General features: G+C 40.0%; 1 protein-coding gene and 1 pseudogene across 16 annotated transcripts in view; both read left to right on the top strand.

Moving 5' to 3' along the window:
• Positions 1 to 7749: 7749 nt before the first annotated feature.
• On the top strand, positions 7750 to 8099 carry LOC103010713 (40S ribosomal protein S26-like; annotated as a pseudogene).
• Positions 8100 to 20713: 12614 nt separating this feature from the next.
• Positions 20714 to 24672, top strand: part of ZMYND11 (zinc finger MYND-type containing 11) — a 130321-nt gene continuing 126362 nt past the window's right edge. For 11 of the 16 annotated variants that reach the window (XM_057543098.1, XM_057543097.1, XM_057543096.1 and 8 more), the window contains exon 1: positions 20929 to 21192. The gene's annotated coding sequence lies outside the window, so the exon portion shown is untranslated. The other 5 variants (XM_028162914.2, XM_007167476.3, XM_057543088.1 and 2 more) reach the window with 5 other exon arrangements.

Raw genomic sequence — 24672 nt, 5'->3', positions numbered from 1 at the left:
CACAGAGCCACAGTTGCTGACTGGCTTAAGAAGAAGTGGGAAAACAAAGTAACAAAGTAAAAAAATAGAAATCAACTACTTGAACCTGGAGGGAAGTCAAGAATAACTAAATACGTATAGAAAGAAAGAAATAAAAACTGTATTTTCTGGGTGAAAAACAAAACGGGGAAGATGAAATTAGACTTCTAATCCTTTCTCCCTTAATAGAGGAAAATAAAAGAAGATGTAATCCTTTTAACTTCCTCTGGAAATTGGTGAGTTCCTTATACATAAATATATTATTAATTTTCTCTATTATATTGATATAGTTAGTATGGTACGTATTGGATTGAACATATACTCCCTTTAGCTAATGAAATTCATTCCACTCACCCAGTATCTCTGGGAAAATCATCATATGGCAGCAGGGGAAACTTACTGGAGTACTTCTTTACTAGAATTGGTACTATAGGAATTTTAACTATTCCAGCTACTAATTTTCCAAAACAATTTTTGACTACTCCCTCTGTCTAATTTTGTAGAAGTGTATTGTCTTGAGAGAGATTTAATTCAGACAGTTTCTTCTTCCAGGACATGATTAACAGACCTTTAGGTATACAAACTTCCATTTGAAGAGAAGGGCATCCTCATAACTGCTTTAAGTATAACAAACCCAGTTGAAAATTCATTCCCCACAACCTAGGTTATCTCCACTCTTGGCTTGAGTGGGGCTGACTCCTCCCCCAAGTTCTCAGGACTTTTGATGCTGGAACTCCAGGGACCCCGCAGAAACCACACACCTTTCCCCTGCCCATATCCCTCATTGACCCCCAACTGTTCAGAGAATATACTCATTTCTACTGAAGAGTTCAGGGAAGGCAACCAGCTGGGCAGAGACTTCAGACAAATACCTTTTTTGTGAGTAATGTATTGAGCACAAACTTCAGAGTCAGCTAGTCTCACTGATTATTAATCTCCTGATATAGATTATTCATATAAACTAGTTGGTCTGATTTTCCTGGAGATGTGATAGGAATGGAACTACATAAAGGTTTGTGGACATGTCCTTACATTCTTCTCTTCTTTCAAAAGATAGAAAGAGGAGATGAAGTAAGAAAGACAGGCTTGGGGCTTCCCTGGTGGCGCAGTGGTTGAGCATCCGCCTGCCAATGCAGGGAACACGGGTTCGAGCCCTGGTCCGGGAAGATCCCACATGCCACGGAGCAACTAAGCCCGTGTGCCACAACTACTGAGCCTGTGCTCTAGAGCCCGCGAGCCACAACTACTGAGCCCGCGTGCCTAGAGCCTGTGCTCCGCAACGAGAAGCCACCACAGTGAGAAGCCCGCGCACCGCAACAAATAGTATCCCCCGCTCGCCGCAACTAGAGAAAGCCCGCGTGCAGCAACAAAGGCCCAATGCAGCCAAAAATAAATAAATAAAATAAATCTATAAAAAAAAAAGAAAGACAGGCTTATTCTATGAGTGCTGCTCCCATATCTGTGCATTTTTGATAAAGAAATCTGAACCCCATAGGAATATAGGGTGTTTGTAAGGGTGAGCCACCAGTTCTATAAATGTGCCACCTAACAAACTATTTTGGCTGCATGGCTTGCCAGGGGGTATATTCATTCAAAACCAAAACAGGCATAGCTAATCCACTCTCCCAGCAACCACACAGCAGGCTGCAGTGACTACGGGGCCATTATTCCCTCCAGCCAGGCATAAAAACAGAGGCTGAGTATCCAAGGAGGTTTGTTTAATGGTTACAATCAGAGCCCATGTAACCAAGACCCACAGGGAATCAAAAGAGGGAATTCTTTACACTATGCTGAGATAGTGCCTTCTGAGAGAGAAAATTCCTAATGTACTATCAATACTTGGAGAGATTTTGTTCCCCAATCTTTGGTGAATCCATCGTTGAGTTCACGTCCAGGGTTAAGCAGATCTGCTAAACAATTCTTTAATGGTGATTACTTTCAAATGAAGGACTTGAAATTTAACTTTACCCAATTTTATCAACATGCAAGGTAAACATTTATTTTCTTCTAAAACACATTATTTAACAAGAATATATTTAAGTAGAGAAAAGCTTTCTAATTCTCTTTGGTAAACGTTGCACCTTGTGTGAAGTGACTGCCAAGTGCAGAGCTGAAGGGAATCTCTGCCTGCCTGTTCAGATCTGGGGAGAGGAGCTCACTGGCCCTACACAGGATCTAAGCCATATGCTCAATAAAAGGATTGTAACCTATCACAATCGTACAAAAGGAATGAAGGCAAACTTCTGATGAGGATGAACGAAGTAGGTAACTGCCAGTCATGAGTTAACTCTAAAAGGCAGCTACTTCTTTGATCTCTTCTGAAAAAGGAATAAGAAAAACTTCTTTATCAGAATAGAGGAAGTTCAAATAAGGGAATTTATTTCTATTTCACGTTGTTACATTGTCTGAATTTTAGAAAATATTCCCTGGAATAAAACAAAATATTTATGTATTTCATAAGCATTGGAATTTTTAGCACTAGTGCTTTCGTTTGTAGGAACGGCATAAGTGAAATGTTCCTTGACTGATATTGGGCTGTGTGCGCTGGATGGGAAAAGTGCTTTATGTTTCTGAACTTAGTAAAAAATACTACATAAGCCTTATATTAGTTTTGATATTTCATCAGGCATGCTATTCTAACTTGTTTCTAAGTATTCTAAGTTCAGTTATTAGAATTATTATTTTATAGAAGAATCTTATTTTCTTTTTAAACATATAGAATTGTGTATCATCATACATCAGATTTAAAGATTTTTGTAATGATGTCTACTAACTCCATTTTTTAAATGGGTGCTAAGACCAATTATTTTTCTTTTTTTAAAAAAAATTTATTTATTTGGTTGCACTGGGTCTTAGTTGAGGCAGGCGGACTCCTTAGTTGCAGCTCACCGGTTCCTTAGTTGCGGCATGCATGTGGGATCTAGTTCCCTTCCCAGGGATAGAACCTGGGCTCCCTGCACTGGGAGTGCAGAGTCTTAACCACTGTACCACCAGGGAAGTCCTTATTCTTTTTTTCACTGAAAATGATTGAAATTCTGCATTCTCCAGGGAAGGAAACAAGCACTAAAATATTTTACTGACTTTAATGATCATGTAAAATAGGGATTGTACTGTTTTTTAAAGTATTTTAAAAACACTTCCCATGAAACTATTATATAGATCTGAAACTTTGATACTTTTTAAAAAATTACCAATAAATAAATTACCTTGGTAAAGATTAACAACACTAATATGTACAAAATAGATAACTAATGAGAACCTGCTATGTAGCACAGAGAACTCTACCTCACTCCACTGTACAGTAGAAACTAACACAACATTGTAAAACAACTATACCCCAATTAAAAAAAAAGATTTACATGCATATCAAAGGAAAAAAAAAGATTAAGAGACATGAACCTCATATCTGAACATGGGTTTCATTTTGTATGATCTCTTCAGAGCTGGATGAGGACAAGATTGCCGACACCAAGAAGAAAGCCCTCCCTACCGTGGGCTGAGATTGGCATGTCTGTTCTCGGCAGACTCTCCCTTTGTCCATGGGAATGTTGTGATCAGTGTTACTCACCTGGGAAATGAGGTCTGAAGGAAGGATTGGAACAGGGTGATCATTCTATAAAACCCAGACTTAGGTGGGAAAATGCAGAGGGAACAGTAACGAATGTGGAACCAGATAACTGACTCACTCCTGGACAGATTCTGTAGCGTTTATATCTATAGCACAATTATGAGGCCATTTATAAGGTACAATGTCTTATAAAAGTGGAATTATACATGTGAGTTGTCTTAGTTACAATACGGAAAAGATGAACAGGAAGATAGTTTAAAGAAAAAATATTTTTCTCCTCTCTCATTTTACATGAAGGATAAAACATGAAATTCTATTAATTTTCTTACTTAGGTTTTAATAAACATTTTGTGTACTTCCTAAGATTGAGGTCAAGAAAACCTGATGAGTAGGGTGCTCTGAGCAAGCCTTCCTAGAAGCAGTGTCCAGATGGACTCTGGTCGCCATTGTGTACTGGGCACAGCATGGAATCATGTGCACATCTTCTTTGACCCAGTAAATCTCCTTGAACATTCACACACCCTCTCTGCACACCCCTGCACACCCCCACTTAGACAAGCCCTTCACAGAACCCCCCTCTCCCTGGCATCCCAGATATTGTCCTAAATGAAAATAGCTAGCAAAGAGAATGAGATCAAAACAATGACTTAAATGACTATTAAATTTCAGGCTTGTTTTGACAAAATTATATATTAATTTTCTAAACATTCTAAACAATTCATCCTTCAGAAATTTTAATACCCTTTGTAAACTTTCAAAATGTAACTACAAATTCTAGGACACCTTTCTGCTTTCTCATTAATCTCTCATCAAGACCATAGCATACTTTGTAGGTTGAGACACGGAGTGGTAGAAATTGTTGAAGTAATAAATATAGTGGTTAAGAATTTAAAAGGCAGAGTATTGTACAGAATCTCTTTCCCATGTATTCCATTAAGCACTTTTATTTTTGAAATATATCTGCTTAGCATAAAATTATATTAAGTCCTGTTTAGTGTCTACCAAAAATCACTGTTCCAGCTCCCTCTATTAACAAATAAACAATGATTTCAAGTTGTTCCCCTGGATGTTCTATAACAGAACTGTGCTGAATTGTGGCCATTGATATCCCAAAGGCCATGATATACACTGTTCAAAAAAAAGTCCAGCAAATAGAAAAAATAGAAATACAAGCAAGTTTGCTCATTTAAGAATATACTTCGGGCTTCCCTGGTGGCGCAGTGGTTGAGAATCTGCCTGCCAATGCAGGGGTCAGGGGTTCGAGCCCTGGTCTGGGAAGATCCCACATGCCGCGGAGCAACTAGGCCCGTGAGCCACAATTACTGAGCCTGCGCGTCTGGAGCCTGTGCTCCGCAACGGGAGAGGCCGCGATAATGAGAGGCCTGCGCACCGCGATGAAGAGTGGCCCCCACTTGCCACAACTAGAGAAAGCCCTCGCACAGAAATGAAGACCCAACACAGCCATAAATAAATAAATAAATGTTAAAAAAAAAAAAAGAGTATACTTCAACCACTGGTAAAAGAATAAGTTAAAATGAATAAATTGTGCAACTATTAAAAAGAATTAGTTGTATATAAAAAAATTTTTTTTAAATGAGTAAATTGAAAACACATTGTATTTTTTTTTCCGTATCTGCAGCAATGTCCGGAGACAAGGAAATTCCATGATGTCAGCAGTTGAAAGATGACACATTACTGATTTGGAATGTCATTGCATAGAAGTAAATGAATAATTCAGAATGAAAGTAAACCCTAAAAATTGGAGAGGAATTCCCTTAACTGTGGTTCCAGCTAAAGAGCCTAGTTATTTCAGTGAGGAATAAAATTTATAAGTATTAATAATGAAATACCATTTTGTCTATTTTTCATATTTTAAATGAACAAATCTTTATTAAGCACTTACTATTTACCTAATAATTCTAAAAGCTGCTGTTTATTGGGTACCTAGTATGTGTCAGTACGTACGTACTGATAAATTAAATGTACAAGTTCTCCACACAGTTATATCATACAAGGGGTACGTACCTTAGCCCAGTATACACAATAACATGACATTTGGGTATTGAATTACAATTTGAATTACAATTGTCCAGGTTAGTGAGTAAAGTGAAACTCAGATATTGTTTTCTCAAAATCTGGCTAAGCTCAAAATGGCATTCTCATCTTCTCTGTGGTTGATGATATTCAGAGTTTTACAGACTAAAACCCAGTTTTTGCCACTAAAGATTTTTTAAAAAATATTTATTGGGCTTCCCTGGTGGCGCAGTGGCTAAGAATCTGCCTGCCAGTGCAGGGGACACGGGTTCGAGCCCTGGTGTGGGAAGATCCCACATGCCACGGAGCGACTAAGCCCGTGAGCCACAACTACTGAGCCTGCGCGTCTGGAGCCTGTGCTCCGCAAAGAGAGAGGCCGTGACGGTGAGAGGCCCACGCACCGCAATGAAGAGTGGCCCCCGCTCTCCGCAACTGGAGAAAGCCCTCGCACAGAAACAAAGACCCAACACAGCCAAAAATAAATATAAATAAATAAATAAAGTTTAAAAAATGTATTTATTTGGTTGCACTGGGTCTTAGTTGCGGCAGGCGGGCTCTTTAGTTGCAGCATGTGAACTCTTAGTTGTGGCATGTGTGTGAGATCTAGTTCCCTGACCAGGGATCGAACCTAGGCCCCCTGCATTGGGAGCACAGTCTTATCCACTGTGCCACCAGGGAAGTCCCCCACTAAAGATTTTTAATAAACTTATGAATACAGTTTCTGGTTCTGCATGTAAGGAGCTTGGAAGTTACTACTCCATCCTAACAACAAGTAAATGTTGAACAAACTGCAGAATCAACAACTCTTCTTGGATCTATAAGGGGAGGACACAGGGCATGATACTCAACTCTAGCCCATTCTAGCTATCCTGTTCCAACTAAAAGAGAAGAGAAAAAAAACTAAAAAACACTTGTGCAGTTCACAGACCAGAGGCATAGACCCACTAAAAAACTGAAACCTAATCATAGACATAACACACACCTCCCCACCAGAACATTAAAAGCCTATTTATAGCAATTCCTTTTGCTCAGTACATCATGTTTGGCTATCAAGAAAAAATTACAAGCCTCCTAAAAGGCAAAAAAAAAAAAAAAACCCAAAACAAAAAAAGCCCCACAATTTGGAGAGACAGAACAAGCATCAGTACCTGGCATGGCAGGGATATTGGAATTATCTGACCAGCAATTTAAAACAATTATCACTAATATGCCAAGTGCTCTAATGAATAAAGTAGACAGCATGCAAGAACAGATGGGGAGTGTAAGCAGAGAGATAAAAGCCCTAAGAAAGAACCAAAAAGAAATGCTAGAGATCAAAAGTACTGTAACAGAAATGAAGAATGCCTTTGATCAGTTTATTGGTAGACTGGACCTGGCTGTGGAAAGAATCTCTAATCTTGAGGATACATCAATAGAAACCTCTAAAACTGAAAAGCAAAGAGACCAAAGACTGAAAAAAAACCCTCCAAAAACAGAACAGGATGTCCAAGGACAGTGAGACAACTACAAAAGCCATAACATATGCATAATGGGGTTACCAGAAGGAAAAGAAAGAGGGAAAGGAACAGAAGAAATATTTGAAACAATGATGACTGAGAATTCCCCCAAATTGATGTCAGACAGAGTACCACGGACTCATGAAGCTCAGAGAACACCAAACAGGATAAATGCCAAAAAAATTACACCTAGGCATATCGTTTTCAAATATAGAAAATCAAAGGTAAAAGAAGAAAGAAGCCAGAGGGGAAAAAACACCTTATCTATAGATGAGCAAAGGAAAGATTTACATCATTTAAATTTAAACCATTATATGGTTTAAATTTAAACCATTACATGGTTTCTCCTCAGAAACCATGGAAGCAAGAAGAGAGTGGAGTGAAATATTTAAAGGGCTGAGAGAAAAACCCCACCAACCTAGAATTATGTACCCTTTAAAATTACCATTCAAAAGTGAAGGAGAAATAAAAGCTCTCTCAGACAGACAAAAATTGAGGGATTTTGTTGCCAGTAGACCTGCCTTGCAAAACATGTTTAAAGGAAGTTTTTTAGAGAGAAAGAAAATGATAAAGGTCATTAACTCAGATCTACATCAAGAAAGGAGGAGGCTCTCTTGCCTCCTCACTTCCAAGATGACCAAGGAAAGAAGGAACAATGGTCGTGCCAAAAAGGGCTGTGGCCACGTGCAGCCTATTCCCTGCACCACCTGTGCCCGATGCGTGCCCAAGGACAAGGCCGTTACGAAGTTCGACATCTGGAACATAGTAGAGGGCGAAGCCATCAGGGACATTTCCAAAGCGAGCGTTTTCCATGCCTGTGTGCTTCCAAAGCTGTATGTGAAACTACATTACTGTGTGAGTTGTGCCATTCACAGCAAGATAGGAACAGTTCTCCTTCTTGGGAAGCCTGGAAGGATCAAACACCTTCACCCTGATTTAGACCTGCGGGGGCTGCCCCACAACCTCCACCAAAGCCCCTGTAAGGAGTTAGGTCCTTAGAGACTGAAGAAATACTGTTCTCTGAAAAGACAATAACCTGGAAATTAGACTTAAAAAAAAAAAAAGCTAGAAAAATGGTACTGATGAACCTATTTGCAGGGCAGGAAAAGAGACACAGACATAGAGAACGGACTTGTGGACACAGTGGGGGAAGGGGAGGGTGGGACCAACTGAGACAGTAACATTGACATATATACACTATCATGTGTAAAACAGATAGCTAGTGGGAAGCTACTGTATAGCACGGGGAGATCAGCTCAGTGCTCTGTGATGACCTAGAGGGGTGGGATGGAGTTGGGATGGGAGGGAAGCTCAAGAGGGAGGGGATACATGTATACATATAGCTGATTCACTTTATTCTGCAGCAGAAACTAATACATCATTGTAAAGCAATTATACTCCAATTAAAAAAAAAAAAAAGAAAGAGCATCAGAGAAGGAATAAAAGAAAGTAAAATTAAAAGTTTTACTTTTCTTCTTCTCAATTGATCAAACAGATAACAGTTCATTCAAAGTACTAACAGTAACGTATATTTGAGTATGTATGCTTAGGTGTAGATTATATATATACATACAGATATATAGATATGTTTATGTATGCTTATATATAAGTGAAATGAATGAAAGCAATGATGAAGGGATAGGAGAGAGGAATTAGGATTATTTTGTTATTATAAGGTACTCACATTACCTGTAAAGTGGTGTAGTGTTATTTGAAAGTAGAGTTGGATTAGTTATAAATGTATATTGTAAACTTTATGGCAACCACAATAAAAAGTTAAAAGGCAATTGGCAAACTATGTAGACTCAAATCTGAACCAAAGTTTTTACCATGAAAATAGGATATGCTACAGAATCACACACAGAGATGAATGTGATTTTATAAAAGTAGCAATAATAAAAATATTTCAATTCAAATTATAATTTAAAACCCTGTCATCCAGGCTAAATTTTTAATGCTTTGATAAAAGGGTTAATATTAAAAGAACCTAGGGACTTCCCTGGCAGTCCAGTGGTTAAGACTCCATGCTTCCACTGCAGGGGACCCTGGGTTCGATCCCTGGTCAGGGAAGTAGATCCCACATGCATGCCACAACTAAGAATCGCATGCCACAACTAAGGAGCCCACCTGCCACAACTAAGACCAAAAAATAAAAATAAAATTAAAAAGTTAGAAAAAAATAAGATAGCAATGTCTAAAGTAAAAAAAAAAAAAAAAAAAAAAAAAATCGCTAAAAAATAAATAAAAGAACCTAAGAATTGTAACTCTCACACCTGATGAGTTCTTCTCTTTCCCTGGCATTATCAACCTAAACTTGCCAGAGCAGAATCTAAGCATTCTAGACTTCTTAAAGGAAGTGAAAAAGGCAATAACCAAGGTGAGCTCAACTGTGAATTCTATGGTCCTAAGCAGTAGATGATCAAAGGGAAAGTTTTTCTTTTTCACTTTGGGTGACTCATTTGAATACAGTATTTTGGGTTTCTTTTCCTTTGTTTGTTTTAGAGTTTTTCACATATCTAAAGTCCTTTGTTTAATGAATGTGTATCTTCTATTTAAAAAATTTAATTTCTTACGTGACTTCCCTGGTGGTCCAGTGGTTAAGACTCTGAGCTTCTACTGCACGGGGCATGGGTTTGATCCCTGGTCAGGGAACTAAGATCCCACGTGCTGCGGTGCCAAAAAAGAAAAAAAATTAAAAATTTAATTTCTTATTCTGATGGCAGAATAGAAATTTTAATGCAAGGCAGAGAGATTTTGTGTGTGTGTGATATTATAGGTAAATTCTTTTTAAAAATGTGTTTCTAACTGAGGAATACATTTGAAATGATATCAAGAATAGCCCAGACTTCAGATTCTGTCAGTAGGTAATCCTGGATGCAAGTGTGAGTTCAGTCTTGCCAGCTCTGAGCGTAGGAAAGATATTTTATTTTTCTCAATCTCAGTTTCCTCATGAGTAAAATGTGAGTAGTGAAGTTATCAGTTGTTAAGGATGAAATGAGCTAGTGTGGTAAAGGGCATTTCACTCCCTACAACATAGAGCTCAGAATATTTTAGTTTTTTGAATAAAGGTCTTTATTGTATAAGGGATTTAACAATCGAAGTTACATTTATAGATGAGATAAACTTTGTAACTGTAACTCCTCACTATCACATAGAAAGTTTCTTACTTTTATAATCTGTGTGAGTTCAACATCATTATAATTTTCAATGTAAAATATTGAACTGACTTTTAAAAACTGAGTTTGAGGGAAAACCTACATGAAATGCCATGAGCACTTTCTTCTAATTGGACTCCAGCTTATTCTATTGGATTACCATTTTCCTAAAGAACACACTTAAGTCTGGCTTAACTCTTATTTTTAAAATTTATTTATTTATTTATTTATTTGGTTGTGGCAGGCAGGCTCCTTAGTTGAGGCAGGCAGGCTCCTTAGTTGAGGCAGGCAGGCTCCTTAGTTGCAGCTTGCCGGCTCCTTAGTTGCGGCATGCATGTGGGATCTAGTTCCCTGACCAGGGATCGAACCCAGGCTCCCTGCATTGGGAGCTCAGAGTCTTAACCACTGTGCCACCAGGGAAGTCCCTTAACTCTTATTTTTATTTTTCAAAAATCCCACTCAGGGAATCTGAAGACTAATGCTATTAGGTTGAACAATATAAAAGTGTCAATATTCAATTCCTTTGACCTAGAAACATATTTTATTTTCACAATTTTTTTTTATAACTGCAAAATGAATACAGGATCAAGAAAATAAAAATATGAAAAAGTAAACTACATATAATTTTACTTTCCAGAGATTAATATATTTAGCAATTTATCATATTTCCTTCTTGTCTTTTTTCAATTAATATATATTTTTATATGGTTGTGATCATTTTCTCCAATGAATATCATAGTTTTTCACTTACTATGGAAAAATAATCTTTATCAACAACTTCTTTAATGATTACATAAATCATATCTATGAATAAATCTCAATTTATTTACCTACGCTGCTATTGTGTGTGTGTGTGCATGTGCACGTGCACGCATGAGAACTTGCTGACATAATACGTCATTTACGTGAAGGATTCCAAAATGTGTTTAACACATAACAACTAAGCACCTCTCTAACAGAAACTCTTGGTTAAATGTTAACTAGAAATAAATACATATGCATTTAAAACAGATGGCAACTCTTTATTTCAGTTAAAGGCTTACCTAGAATGGAGGCATACACTAAGACAGTTTTATAATTAGCATTCAGTACATTAGCAACTATGTAAGAAACTCTGTACTTATCCCTTGATGTTCTAATCTGTAGATTCACTTAGTTTCTCTTTCAGCAACTTTCCTTTAAAAAAATATGATTACTAATAAAAAACCAAAAATGTGCTGAGTTTCACTTTTTCTTTGACTTTCTTTGCCCATATTCTGGAGGAGTTTTCAAAATGGCAATAAGAAAAGAGAAATGAGTACAAATAAGAAATGACAATTCACTCTTGAATGGCATGTGTATGAAAGTTAACCCAGGCCTTCACCATGAAGAGGGAGGCAGAAAAAGCCTCGATTGCAAGAGGTGGCCTTTTGGACAGACTTGCGTCAGAAACAGAAAGAAATGCATTGGTTTTTGCGTGCAGCTGTCGAGGAAGCAGAACTTCCTGTGTTTGAAATTCTGTGTCTGCAGTTAAATAAAAAGAAAAAAAAAAAAAGGAAGTATGTAGTGCTCTCTGCAGCTTTTCTCCAACTTTACCTAAATACTGCATATGAGCAAAAGAGACCATCAAACTGCAGATGTAGAGACAATGAACAAATGATTCAGGAAATATTTCCGGAATGTAATAATTTTTAAGAAAGTATAATTTGGCGCTACAGTTATTTACTTTTCATTTGACTGTTCATCTAGATTTTTAATTCCTACACATTTCCCCTGGGAGATCTAAAATGTCTCATACATTTTTCTTCTGCTTTTTAAGGGATTTATCGTTGGGCAATTCAGTGAGACAGTTTCCTTCAAATACTAGAGAGAAGGTAAGAATAAAGAAGGACATTTTATATTTCACTGCTAATAGAAGACAATTTTCTCATGAACTATTTATTTAGAATTGTTATCTCTAGTGTTCCTGTCCCCTAAGGCTTTAAAAAATTTCTCTCAACTCTGTTGGTATTACAAACCCAAAACATGCATAAAGATAACATCATTTTAATTTTATGTCAATTAGTCACATCTGAAAGAAAGCTTCTCTAAATATCAAAAAATGGAGGATACAAGATACAATTAATTCCAAAGTCTACGATAAAAAATACTCTGACATTTTCTTTTATTATTAATTAATTGATTAATTTAAAAATTGAAGTATAATTAATTTACAATGTTGTGTTAGTTTCTGGTGTACAAAGTGATTCAGTTATACATAAATACATATATATTATTTTTCATATTATTTTTTGTTATAGTTCATTACAAGATATTGAATATAGTTCCCTGTACTATACAGTAGGGCCTCATTGTTTATCTATTTTATACACAGAAGCTTGCATCTGCCAATCACAAACTCTTAATTTTTCCCTCCCCCCAGTCCCCACTTTCCCTTTTGGTAACCATAAGTTTGTCTTCTATGTCTGTGAGGTCTGCTTCTGTTTTGTAAATAAGTTCATTTGAATCATATTTTATATTCCATAAAGTGATATCATATGATATTTGTCTTTGTCTGACATATCATTTCATATGATAATCTCTAGGTCCATCCATGTTGCTGCAAATGGCATTATTTCTGCTTTTTTATGGCTGAGATGTGATATATATATCACATATAGGTTGCTTCCATGTCTTGGCTACTGTAAATAGTACTGCTATGAACATTGGGGTGCATGTATGTTTTTGAATTAGGGTTTCCTATGGATAGATGCCCTAGGAGTGGGATTGCTGAATCATATGATAACTCTATTTTTAGTTTTTTGAGGAACCTCCATACTGTTCTCCATACAGTGGAATGGTGGAACCAATTTACATTCCCACCAACAGTGTGGGAGGGTTCCCTTTTCTACACACCCTCTCCAGCATTTATTATTTGTAGACCTTTTAATGATGGCCATTCTGACCAGTGTGATGTGATACCTCATTGTAGTTTTGATTTGCATTTCTCTGATAATTAGCAAAGTTGGGCATCTTTTCATGTGCTTATTGGCCATCTGTATGTCTTCTTTGGAGAAATGTCTATTTAGGTCTTCTGCCCATTTTTTGCTTGAGTTGTTTAGGTTTTTTGTTATTGAATTGTATGAACTGTTTGTATATTTTGGAAATTAAACCCTTGTCGGTCTCATCTTTTGAGAATACTTTCTCCCAGTCCATAGGTTGTCTTTTTGTTTTGTTTATGGTTTCATTTGCTGTGCAAAAGCTTTTAAGTTTGATTAGGTCCCATTTGTTTATTTTTGCTATTATTTCTTTTGCCTTGGGAGACTGACCTAAGATAACATTGATAAGATTTATGTCAGAGAATGTTTTGCCTATATTCTCTTCTAGGAACTTTATGGTGTCATGTCTTTTTTTTTTTTTTTTTTTTTTAGTATTTTAAAGAAATTATTTGTTTATTTTTTTGGCTGTGTTGGGTCTTCGTTGCTGCATGTGGGCTTTCTCTAGTTGCGGCAAGAGGGGGCTACTCTTCATTGCGGTATGTGGGCTTCTCATTGCGGTGGCTTCTCTGTTGCTGAGCACGGGCTCTAGGTGCATGGGCGTCAATAGCTGTGGCTCTCGGGCTCTAGAGCACAGGCTCAGTAGTTGTGGTGCATGGGCTTAGTTGCTCCGTGGCATGTGGGATCTTCCCAGAGCACGGATCGAACCTGTGTCCCCTGCATTGGCAGGCAGATTCTTATCCATTGCACCACCAGGGAAGCCCTATGGTGTCATGTCTTATATTTAAGTCTTGAAGCCATTTTGAGTTTATTTTTGGGTATGGTGTGAGGGAGTGTTCTAACTTCATTGATTTACATGTGGCTGTCCAACTTTCCCAACACCACGTGCTGAAGAGACTGTCTTTTCTCCATTGTATATTCTTTCCTCCTTTGTTGAAGATTAATTGACCATAGGTGTGTGGATTTATTTCTGGGCTCTATATTCTGTTCCATTCATCCATGTGTCTGTTTTTGTGCCAATACCATGCTGTTTTGATTACTGTAGCTTTTTAGTAGTGTCTGATGACTGGGAGGGTTATGCCTCCAACTTTGCTCTTTTTCCTCAGGATTGCTTTGGCAGTTCTGGTTTTTTTGTGGTTCCATATAGATTTTAGGATTATTTGTTCTAGTTCTGTGAAAACTGTCATGGGTAATTTGATAGGGATAGCATTAAATCTGTAGATTGCTTTGGGTAGTATAGCCATTTTAACAATGTTAATTCTTCCAATCTAAGAGCATGGGATATCTTTCCATTTCTTTGAATCATCTTCAATTTCCTTTACCAATGTTTTATAGTTTTCACCATATAAGTCTTTCACCTCCTTGGTCAGATTTATTCCTAAGTATTTTTTTTTTTTTTTGATGTGCTTTTAAAAGGGATTTTTTAAAAAAATTTCCCTTTCTGATATTTCATTGCTAGTGTAAAGAAATTTAACAGATTTCTGTATGTTAATCTTGTATCCTGCTACCTTGCTGAATTTGTTTACCAGTTCTAGTAGTTTTTGTGTGGAGTCTTTAGGGTTTTCTATATATAGTATCATGTCATCTGCATACAATGACAATTTTACCTCTTCCCTTCCAGTTTGGATACCTTTTATTTCTTTTACTTGTCTAATTGCTGTGTCGAGGACTTCCAATACTGTGTTGAATAGATCTGACATTTTATTAAATATGAATCTGAGTGGGAAGGGACATAACTACCCAATAACAACTATCATGAAGCTGAAGGAAGGGAATAAAAAAGAATATATTAAATACTATACACCGCAGTACTGGATTTTATAGCTACTTTATTTATTTATTTATTTATTTTTATTTTTGGCTGTGTTGGGTCCTCGGTTCGTGCGAGGGCTTTCTCCAGTTGCGGCAAGCGGGGGCCACGCTTCATCGCGGTGCGGGAACCGCTCTTCATCGCGGTGCGCGGGCCCCTCACTATCGCGGCCCCTCCCGTTGCGGGGCACAGGCTCCAGACGCGCAGGCTCAGTAACTGTGGCTCACGGGCCCAGCTGCTCCGTGGCATGTGGGATCTTCCCAGACCAGGGCTCGAACCCGTGTCCCCTGCATTGGCAGGCAGACTCTCAACCACTGTGCCACCAGGGAAGCCCCCGCAGTACTGTATTTTAAAGAAACTCAGAATAGTTCCCAAAGGTTCTCATTTGTTGGGTGGCAATGAGAGAAAAGAATTTATGTAAAACGTAGCATTGAAAAGCACCTTCTGTTCACATTTCCATGTGATCAGATTTGTTCATCTGCCATCACTGGGAGTGTAGACCTTAGTAATAATGGGTAATGCAGGTATCTCTTATTTTAATGTAAACTCACTACAAGAAATTCTTAATAAGATGACGGTGTAGAATGTGACTAAATTTTGTCCTCCCTAAAAAGTGACAATGTTGAAAAGTTATCTCTGACAAGAGGTTGGAGGATGATTATAAAAATGCAGATGTGCATTTCCTGGTATTTTCTATGTTTAGATAAAGAAGAAGGAGAGAGGCCTCTACCTGGAGTTAACAGGTCTGGTGGTGTCTGTTTAGAGGCCAGGAATCATTGAACACTCTGCCAAAAACAATCAGAAGGGGGAAAATGAAAGTAAGGAAACCAGGGGTAAAGAGAATAAGGGCGCATGAAGAGAAAGAACACCTGAAAAACAAACTTTCACAAGGGTCCTTAGAACAGTAGAGATTAAAGGACCTCTGGGAACAGGTGTGAGAGTAGTACTTTGGCGATCGTAGAACTTTGGTGCCAATGGGAACCTGAAAAGGCAGTGAGTAAACCTCCCTCATTTACAAAGGAGAAAACCGATGTCTGGAGAGGTTGCTGTGACCACTACCCACATATATCCACATTCATTTTTATTAGCTTCAATTGCCCAATAGTTATATTTTTTGGCTTTTTATATAAATTTTTGGATGTGAGCTATGGATAGATTGCAGGCACAAAATCTCCCTATACACTGACTAAAGAAATCAATGGAAAATAAGATTCTAAACAACTTAATTTTATTAGTTTTCTGAAAACATATATTATTTCAAGTAAGGGATACACAGTATTGTGGGAATAACCAGTCTCTTAGGCTAGTATTATTAGTAATTTTTTCCTAATTATGAAAAAAAGATTTTTATAAAAGAAGATATCTGTAACTCAGAGGAATGTTCACTGTTAACATTTCTTTCCACAGAGTATTTCCTTTTAATATTTCACAAAATTGAAATCATATGCATCTGTGATTTTATATTCCTTTCCAGTTAACAGTTTCTAATGCTGGATTTTTACCTTATTTTGACTTTATTTTATTGGTATTACAAAAAACATTGTGATGAATCTCATTCATTAATTCATCAAATAGTTTTGAGTGCCAAATATTTTTGTTATATATATTTGGAAAAAGTGTCTAACCCTAAGTGGTTACAAACCTCACTACCAACTTCCTGCCTCCTCTTCCCCGCCAGTTTCATTCCAGCTCCCCAGTGGGTGGTGAAGTTCAGGTCTCCTATGCCAGATCTGTTTGTAAAAGTGTTAAAAAAGGAGAAAAAGTGATTTGGAGAATTGTGTTATCTCTGAACAAAGCCATGCTTGCAATCCATTCATCTTGCTGTAGATTAATATTTCTTATTTGGAGTGTCAGCCACTTGATATTGACTTTCTGTCTATATAAATTCTTACTGTGCCAATCCTAATGCTCTCCAAGGTATGCAGATGCCTCAGGCTAACTAGGGACCTCGTGCATGAAAATGCAAAGGAGAAAAGCGTGTTAAAATGCTTCAAAAATATCACCCCAGGCATATATACCTGCCTGTTTCACACACACACACACACACACACACACACACACACTCTCACTCATGCATGCATAGCCAGAGAGAATATTACTTGGCTCCTCTCAGGGCTTGGGAGACCTGCATTTACAATATCCTTTATCCCACAGCCCTGAGCTATTAACCTAAGTATAACATGATTTAATTAACATGTAATTTTGATTAACGTGCATTAAGAAGGACTACAATACTTGAGTGACAGAGCCACTGGTATTATGTTATTTAAAAGCAAAATGCTAGTATCTTGATAGTACCCTCTCAAGTGCAATGAGACCACCAATTTTGTCCGTGCCACTTTTGCATTTACCATATTCATTGGGTGTCTGAGTACGCTATGGAGAGCAAATCAGCTCGTTAGTCTATAAACTCTAAGGTAAATATATCATTTCAATAATCCTGTTTTATGGAGAAAAATGGAGAGCGCCAACTTAGATTGGGGGCTCACTTTTTGGAAAAAGTGACAATTGAATAGACACCTGAAGAATGAGTAGGATTATCCCCAGGGAGACAGGGGAAGGATGTTCCAGAAGGAGGGGACAAACTTTGTACTGTTCTGAAGGATGTTCCAGAAGGAGGGGACAAACTTTGTACTGTTCTGATGACAAAGGTTAGTGAGGCAGGAATGAAATGTAGAATGAGGTTAAAATTAGGAGGTAGGTAGGGGCCAGGCAAAGCTGGGCCTTGTGAGGCAAAGCTGGGCCTTGTGAGCCAAAGAACAGGGTTTGATTTATTCAAGATGCTGCAGAAAATCATTGACGTTTTTTAAGCTGGGAAGAACAATTTGTGCATACATTCTTGCTTGTCTTTCACAAGATATATTTAGGATAGATTTCTAAATGTGGATGTCTGGGCTTAAAGATATAAATATTTTTAAGGCTCTGGTATTTCAACCAGTATTCATACCAATTCAATTTCCTATCAATAGTGTATGAAAGAGTGTCCATCTCGCTAACCCTCAATAGCATTATCATTGAAGAAGAATTCTGCCATTGAAGAAAAGCAGTGTTGTGTTATTTTGTCATTATATTACTAGGGAATTAGAACATTTGTCAATATTTATTAATAATTTATATTTCTTTTTTCCTAAATTATCCATGGCCTTGTTTCTCTTTTTGGTGGTGTGTGTGGTATTTATCTTACTGATGTGACATAGCTTTTTATATTTAAAGACTATTACCCTAGTTCTTATTTCTTGCATATATATATATATTCTCCCAGTTTGTTTGCCTTTTAATTTTACTTGTAAAGTCTTCCTCACCTTATAAGAGTAATTTGTTATCAAAAAAACATTATTGTAAGTTGAAAATGCAACTACTATTATTTTAAATTAGAAAAGGTGAGATATATATATATATATATATATATATATATATTCCAGAGTCCCCATAAATGAAAAACACCAAGTCTCATTGAAATAGAGCTATTTTACTTCACTAGTTTACAGTACTTGTGATAACACATAACAATTTCTATTCACTAATTTCTGTATAACGTGCTGTTCACCTGCATTCCTGAAGGTTTTTCATAGTTATTCTGTACATCACACTTAAGACTATGTTCTCAAACAAAGCATACATACAGTATTCAATGTTTATGTAATTCAACCTTTAATGCAAAATAGAAACATAAAACCCAACTTTAAAGAAATAAAAGCAAGACTTTCAGGAGCATGTGCATGAGCTTGTTATTGCTACATACTAGCAAACCAGGAACACTCTGAGATGGGAATTTAGCAGGATACCCCCAACTCTATATAACTGTGAAGTCACCCTCTCTAAACTGGTCCTAAAAAATCTGAATTGGTCCTCATTATGTGAAGAAAGTGGGGAAAAGGGTATTAGAAGAAACTCCTTATAAAGTATAAAAGTTGTAACCCTAATGGGCATATTTTAAAATAGGTCTATATTTGTTTTTGACATATAGGATACATAAATTTTTATATAGTCAAATTTATCACTCTTTTCTGATAAAAATCATTGCTTTAGAGCTTAGGATATTTTCCTCCACACTAATATTACAAACATTCACCTATATTTTCTTCTACCTTTAGAATAATGATTTTCAGTTTATACATATGTATTATTTAAGTCATTTGGATTATTTTAGAGTGTGGAGTGTAAGGTAAGGATATGATTTGATTTATTTTTTTAAACAGACAAAAATTCCACACCAATTTGTTGAATAATCCATGCCTTCTCTATTTACATAATATTTCTTGAAGCAGAATCTGGAAAAAGTGATATGCTGATCAAGTCAGACATTACTTGTCTAGCGTTAGTTGGGGTTGGGAAGAATTAGGAGTGCTGCGTGGGGTCTTTCTTTGGGTGGCGCTAAATCTCCGAAACATGCCCAAGTTGATGTAAACCATTCCTCACTGCCCACTACTCTTCCTTTTCCCTCTCTTCCTTGACACCTCAGTTCCTTGCCTTCTCTTTGCAGTTTGGCAGATAAATTCATGGTATAACATAAGTTGTATGGAAATAACTATTTGGGTCTTCTGGACCTCCCTCCAACTCCCAACCCCAAACCACTGGCCCCCAGACCATCTCCCCTGCCTATTAGTTACTCAGCTGGGGGGAAAATAAGGTAAATAAAACTGTTCTGAAGGGAGTATAGGGCCAAAGGTTAAATTCTAGGCAAAACCAAGGTAGAATGAGAGAGAATATCTGCGTACAAAAGTAAAAATGATGGCTAAAAACTTTGATTGGAGAAAAATGTGCAGTTAGGGTTAGTGACTTCTTTCCCAAAATGTGTTTCCTTTAATACATATATGATGTCTTCCTTGAGTGGCCTCTGTGAAATATATAGAATCATGCAGTCCTCTATTTTACAGATGACTTAAAAGATGATTTACTTAAAGCTATTCATTGTTAGAATTCCTGGTCCCGCATTCAAACCAGGCATGTCTTGATTTTTTTCTGACATCTTTTAATCCCTCTGCTCGATTTTAATGGCACATATTTATCCATACAATTAAAATGAGTTTAAATTATTTTGTGATGTCTCTTGAGATAACCAAAATCTCTCTGGGATGTATTAGAACCAGGGCTATGAAATACTATGTTTCTTCCACTGGTGTACATCATAGAACTCCTATTCAAGTACCACCCATTTCTAAATTCTAACTTAGAGACCAGCTGTGAAAGATTGTTGAATTGGATTAGAATCCCCAAATTTCTTGGACAAGTGTCTTCTGGTGATTTTCAGGTATATATGTCCGAAGAGAATCAGAGTAGGAAGTTTCGGCTGATAGGTCTTCTTTCCAAACTCCTATGGACAAAGGTCATTAGAGAAAACATGTGAAATCTATTAAGTATGCTTATCTCTGAGACTTTCTTAATCCACATATGGGGATCTTCTCTTCTTAGATCTAGAATTACAAACTAAGAAAGATAACCTTCTCCTTACACAAATTGGTAGTGTTTTTGCCAAAACGGTAATGGGTGGTCCCGTTCTTTCTGAAGTCCTGTTTGTGCACGTATGGAATGAGGAATTCAGCATATTCCTGCAATTTGTTTCGCTGACAGAATTTAAAAGGTATTAACACCATTTTACCGATCTTGTCAATTAAAATATTAATGCTTCTCCAAGACTTTGCCATTCCGACGGTGACTCTAGGCAGGTACGAGGCACACGAAAGCAGGCGTCGGCCGGGCAGTGCCCGCGGCCGCGGGTCCGAGCTGACGATGCTGCGGGCGCCGGATCTTTGTGCGCTCCGCTCCCGGCTCCCGCGTGCCCGCACGTACGTAGCTTTCACGTGTGTGTTGATATGAAGTGCATGTGTGGATACGTAAGAATATGCTCAAATTTGGGGAGAGGCGCGGAGCACAGGACGGCGGGAAGGTGGGTGTGGGCGTGCACGGCGGGCCGGGCCGGGAGGGAGCCCGCGCCGAGCCCGAGCCCGAGCCCGCAGCGCGGCCGGCCGGCGGGCCACACAATAAAGCCCGGGGGCGGCGGGCGGGCGGCGGTGAGGAGGCCGGGCCGGCGAGCGGCCGCCCCGCTCAGCCCGCCATGTGAGCGGCGCCGCGGCCTCGCAGGACGCAAAGTTTCCCGGCAGCGGCGGCGCCTCAACTCCGCGCCCAGCCACGGCCCGCCGCTCGGCGAGGAGACACCGTAAGTGCGGCGGCGGGGCCTCAGCGCTTCCCTCGCCGGGTGCTCGCGAGTTTCTGTGGTGGAGGCTTGTAAACATGGCGCCCCTGAGGCGCGGAGCCGGAGCGGGGAGGCCGGGTCCGCGGAGCCGGGGAGCCAGGGAGGAGGCCGGGCCCGTGGAGCCGGAGGTCGGGAGGTCGGGGAGCCGGGGCGGGCGGCAGGGAGGCCGGGTCCGCGTAACCGGAGGCGGGGAGGCCGGGGAACCGGCGCGGGCGGCAGGGAGGCCGGGCCCGCGGTGGCTGGGAGGCCGGGAGACCGCAGCCCCCCCGCTCCCCGCCGGCCCTGGCCCGGAGGAGGCGGCGGCGGCGGGAAGGAGGCGGCGCGGGCGGCGGGCCGGGCGCGGAGGGGGAGGGCTGGGCGCGGCGGCGGCGAGGACCGGAGCATAATGGTGGGAGACACTCGGCCTCGGTGGCGGGGCGGGGGCGGGGGCGCGGGCGGGGTGTCCGAGGCGGGGTGTTTGTGGAGCTCGGGCCCGGCTGCAGCTTCTCGGGCCGCGGGCGTGACCGCTGCTCGCCCCCCGCAGACAGCGCCGAGTGGACGGCGGAGCTTTGTTTGCGTCGGGCAGGGGCCTGCTGGTCTGCGGGGGTTCGGCTGCGCCCCCCGCCTTCGGCCGGCCGGGGAAGGGCGGCCGTGCAGGAGGAGGAGGCCCCGCAGGAGCAGGACGGCGCGGGGCCTGCACGGGCCGCGAAGCCGGGGAGTCGCGTGAGCGCCGCCCGCCGGGCCGGTCCTCCCCGCGCGCCCAGGCCTCGGGGCCAGCGGTTCGGCTCGCGGTCCGCCGGGACGCGGCCCTGTGAGTTTGGGGGCGGGTGGGGGGCGGGCGTCTGCCTTGACGGCTAGTTGTTGGGAGCGAACGCCGCGGCTGGGCAGGGTGGTCCCCAAGGGCCCAGACGAGGCCTGGTCCCCGGGGCTGGGAACGGGCGGCAGCGAGGCCTCCGCCTCCTCCGCAGATCCTCCCGGGCCCCCAGGACCGCCTGAGTGTCCGCCACCCATCCCTACGGGCGTCCGGAGGGGAGCTAAGCTGGCGCGCAGCAGCCGGCCTGGGACCCCAACTTCCGCGTGGACTGTCCCCTTAACGCCTTTCTGGCCCAGCGCTGGAGGCGCTCACGGTGTGTCCGTGGTGCCCGGTGTTATGTACGGTGGGGGTGTGATACCCAGTGTGTCCATGGTGGTCGGTGTTACGTACCGTGTGGTCATGGTGCCCGGTGTGTCCGTGGCGCCTGGTGTTATATGCTGTGTGTCGGTGGTGCCCAGTGTGCATCTGGTATGTGGTGGGGCATGATTCCTAGTGTGTGCATGCTGCCTGGTGTGTCCGTGATCCCGAATGTGTGCCTGGTGTTATATACCGTGGGAGCATGCATGATACCCGTTGTGTTTCTGGTGCTCGGTGTGCACCTGGTACTTGGTGTTATATGTGGTGGGGATATCATACCTGGTGTGTGCATGGTACCTAGTTGTCTCTGGTGCCTGGTGTTATATACGGGTCCACATGGTTCCCGGTGTGGGCATGTCATACCTGGTGTTACATACTGTGTGTTCGTGGTGCTTCGTGTGCACTTGTGGGGTGTGTACATAGTACCCGGGGTCCTGTGAACTCAAAGCAGGTACCCTGTTGAGGGATGGTTGCCTGAAGGTTGGAGGGGCCCGCTTGGGTCAGATTTTTAGAGGCCCACAGGGCTTATGAGGTTTAGGTCCTGGGTCCGCTGGTCTGCCTCACCCAGGTGTTCTGCATCCTACAATAAGCGGTGTCCTGTGGAAACAAGAGACTGCTTAAAAATAATTTAGTCTGTTTAAAGGCAGAAAGTAAAACGTTTTTCTTTTAAACCGAGAAATGTAGTAGTTGTAACTTAGTAATTATGGGATGCATAACCTTTTCAGGTTTTTGGGTCATTGATTGTAATTAATGGTTTGAAGTTAGCAGAGAGATAGTCTTGGTTGTACTTTAAAAGTTTGAGTGCTTTCTGGTAAGCACGGTCACCTTTGTGACTTCTGAATTCTAACTTGTAGAAGCAGGAGATGAAATATGAATTTTGTACAGGCATGCTATTTTCTTTGTCTTTAGCGTTGATTAGTCATTATTTTGGTGGACTCTTCTTTATAAGATGGCCAAGTTAGAGAATCAGAGGTCAGAAAATATGGGCTGTGATTATGACAGAATCAATAAAATATTTTTCTTGCTTAACTCCATGCATGATTAACAGAGGATCTCTATTGTGGTACTTTTTCCCCTTAGATGTTGTTCATATGTTTCTCCTTAGATGTTGTTCATATGAAAACGGAATCTCCCTTTTACATTTTGTAATTGGGCAGTTTATTTATTGTTACCTGTTGCAAGGTGGTTAAATAAACATATATGTGAGTGCTCCCAGCTTTACAAAGAAAAATCAATTAAAATGTTAAAATTATCTCCTTAGTTCATATGCAGTATTCCTAAGATATCATTACGTTGATACTTTGAGTGTATGTCATCTTGCATGTTTCCATGAATTGACCTGTGTTTATTTGAACTCTCACCTTTTTGTAACAGTACCCACTTTTCCTTTAAGGGTTGTCAGGTAGTGTATAAGAGAGACATTCATACCCTTTGGCATACCTAAACTGAGACACTGATTGAAGCTAATTAAGAATTTTAACATTTGTAATAAAGTATCAAATACTGTCCTACTGTTGCTTAAAGCCCTAAACCTCTGGTATCAGATTTTGTTTAACTACCCCTACCAGCCTTCAATTGAATTCTCCATAGAAAACATTTAAGCCAAGAGGCTGTATCTGGAAAAAAGGAGAAAATGTTAAGGAGAAGAGTCTGACTTAAAAAGAAAAAAAAAAAAAAAGTTTCACTGTTTGAAAACCTTAACTTGGACTTAACGTTGAATTTTTTTACAGGTTGATTAGATTCTTGTAATTTGGAGGTAGTATAGCAACATGAGTTTGAGGCCAGGTGACTTGGGTCTGAATCTCACCTCTGTCATTACTAGCAGAGTGATCTTGGGCAAATTATTTAAACTTGCCATGCCTGGTCTCAGTTTCCCCATCTGAAAAACAAGGAGTTTAATTGCTATCCGTATCTCTTACATGAAGACTTTCAGTTACTTTGTTTCAGTGGCATTGTCAAAATTTCAAAACAATTGAAATCTGCTTTGGTACCATGATTCTGTGAAGATCAATAGTGATCTGAAGGTTCTCCATATCATCAGTGGTCTGTCTTCCTTTGGTCTTGATTTTTGAAATGTTTTTGTATCCACAAGTTTATAACATAAATGAGTACCATGATGAAAATAGGCCTCATATATTGTATGTTTACCAAGTGTCAGCCATTGTGCAAAGTTCTTTATGTACACTATCCCACTTTTAAAAATCATACATGTGATCATCTTAAAAGCATAGCAGTCTTCCTTTTAACTGTGTAAGGTTCCACCTCCTTGTAGCACACCCACACCCCTCAACACA

Source organism: Balaenoptera acutorostrata, chromosome 3, assembly GCF_949987535.1.
Source record: "Balaenoptera acutorostrata chromosome 3, mBalAcu1.1, whole genome shotgun sequence".
Classification (NCBI taxonomy): domain Eukaryota; kingdom Metazoa; phylum Chordata; class Mammalia; order Artiodactyla; family Balaenopteridae; genus Balaenoptera; species Balaenoptera acutorostrata.
The sequence above is the reverse complement of the archived record's forward strand: the minus strand, read 5'-3'. Positions and strand labels throughout refer to the sequence as shown.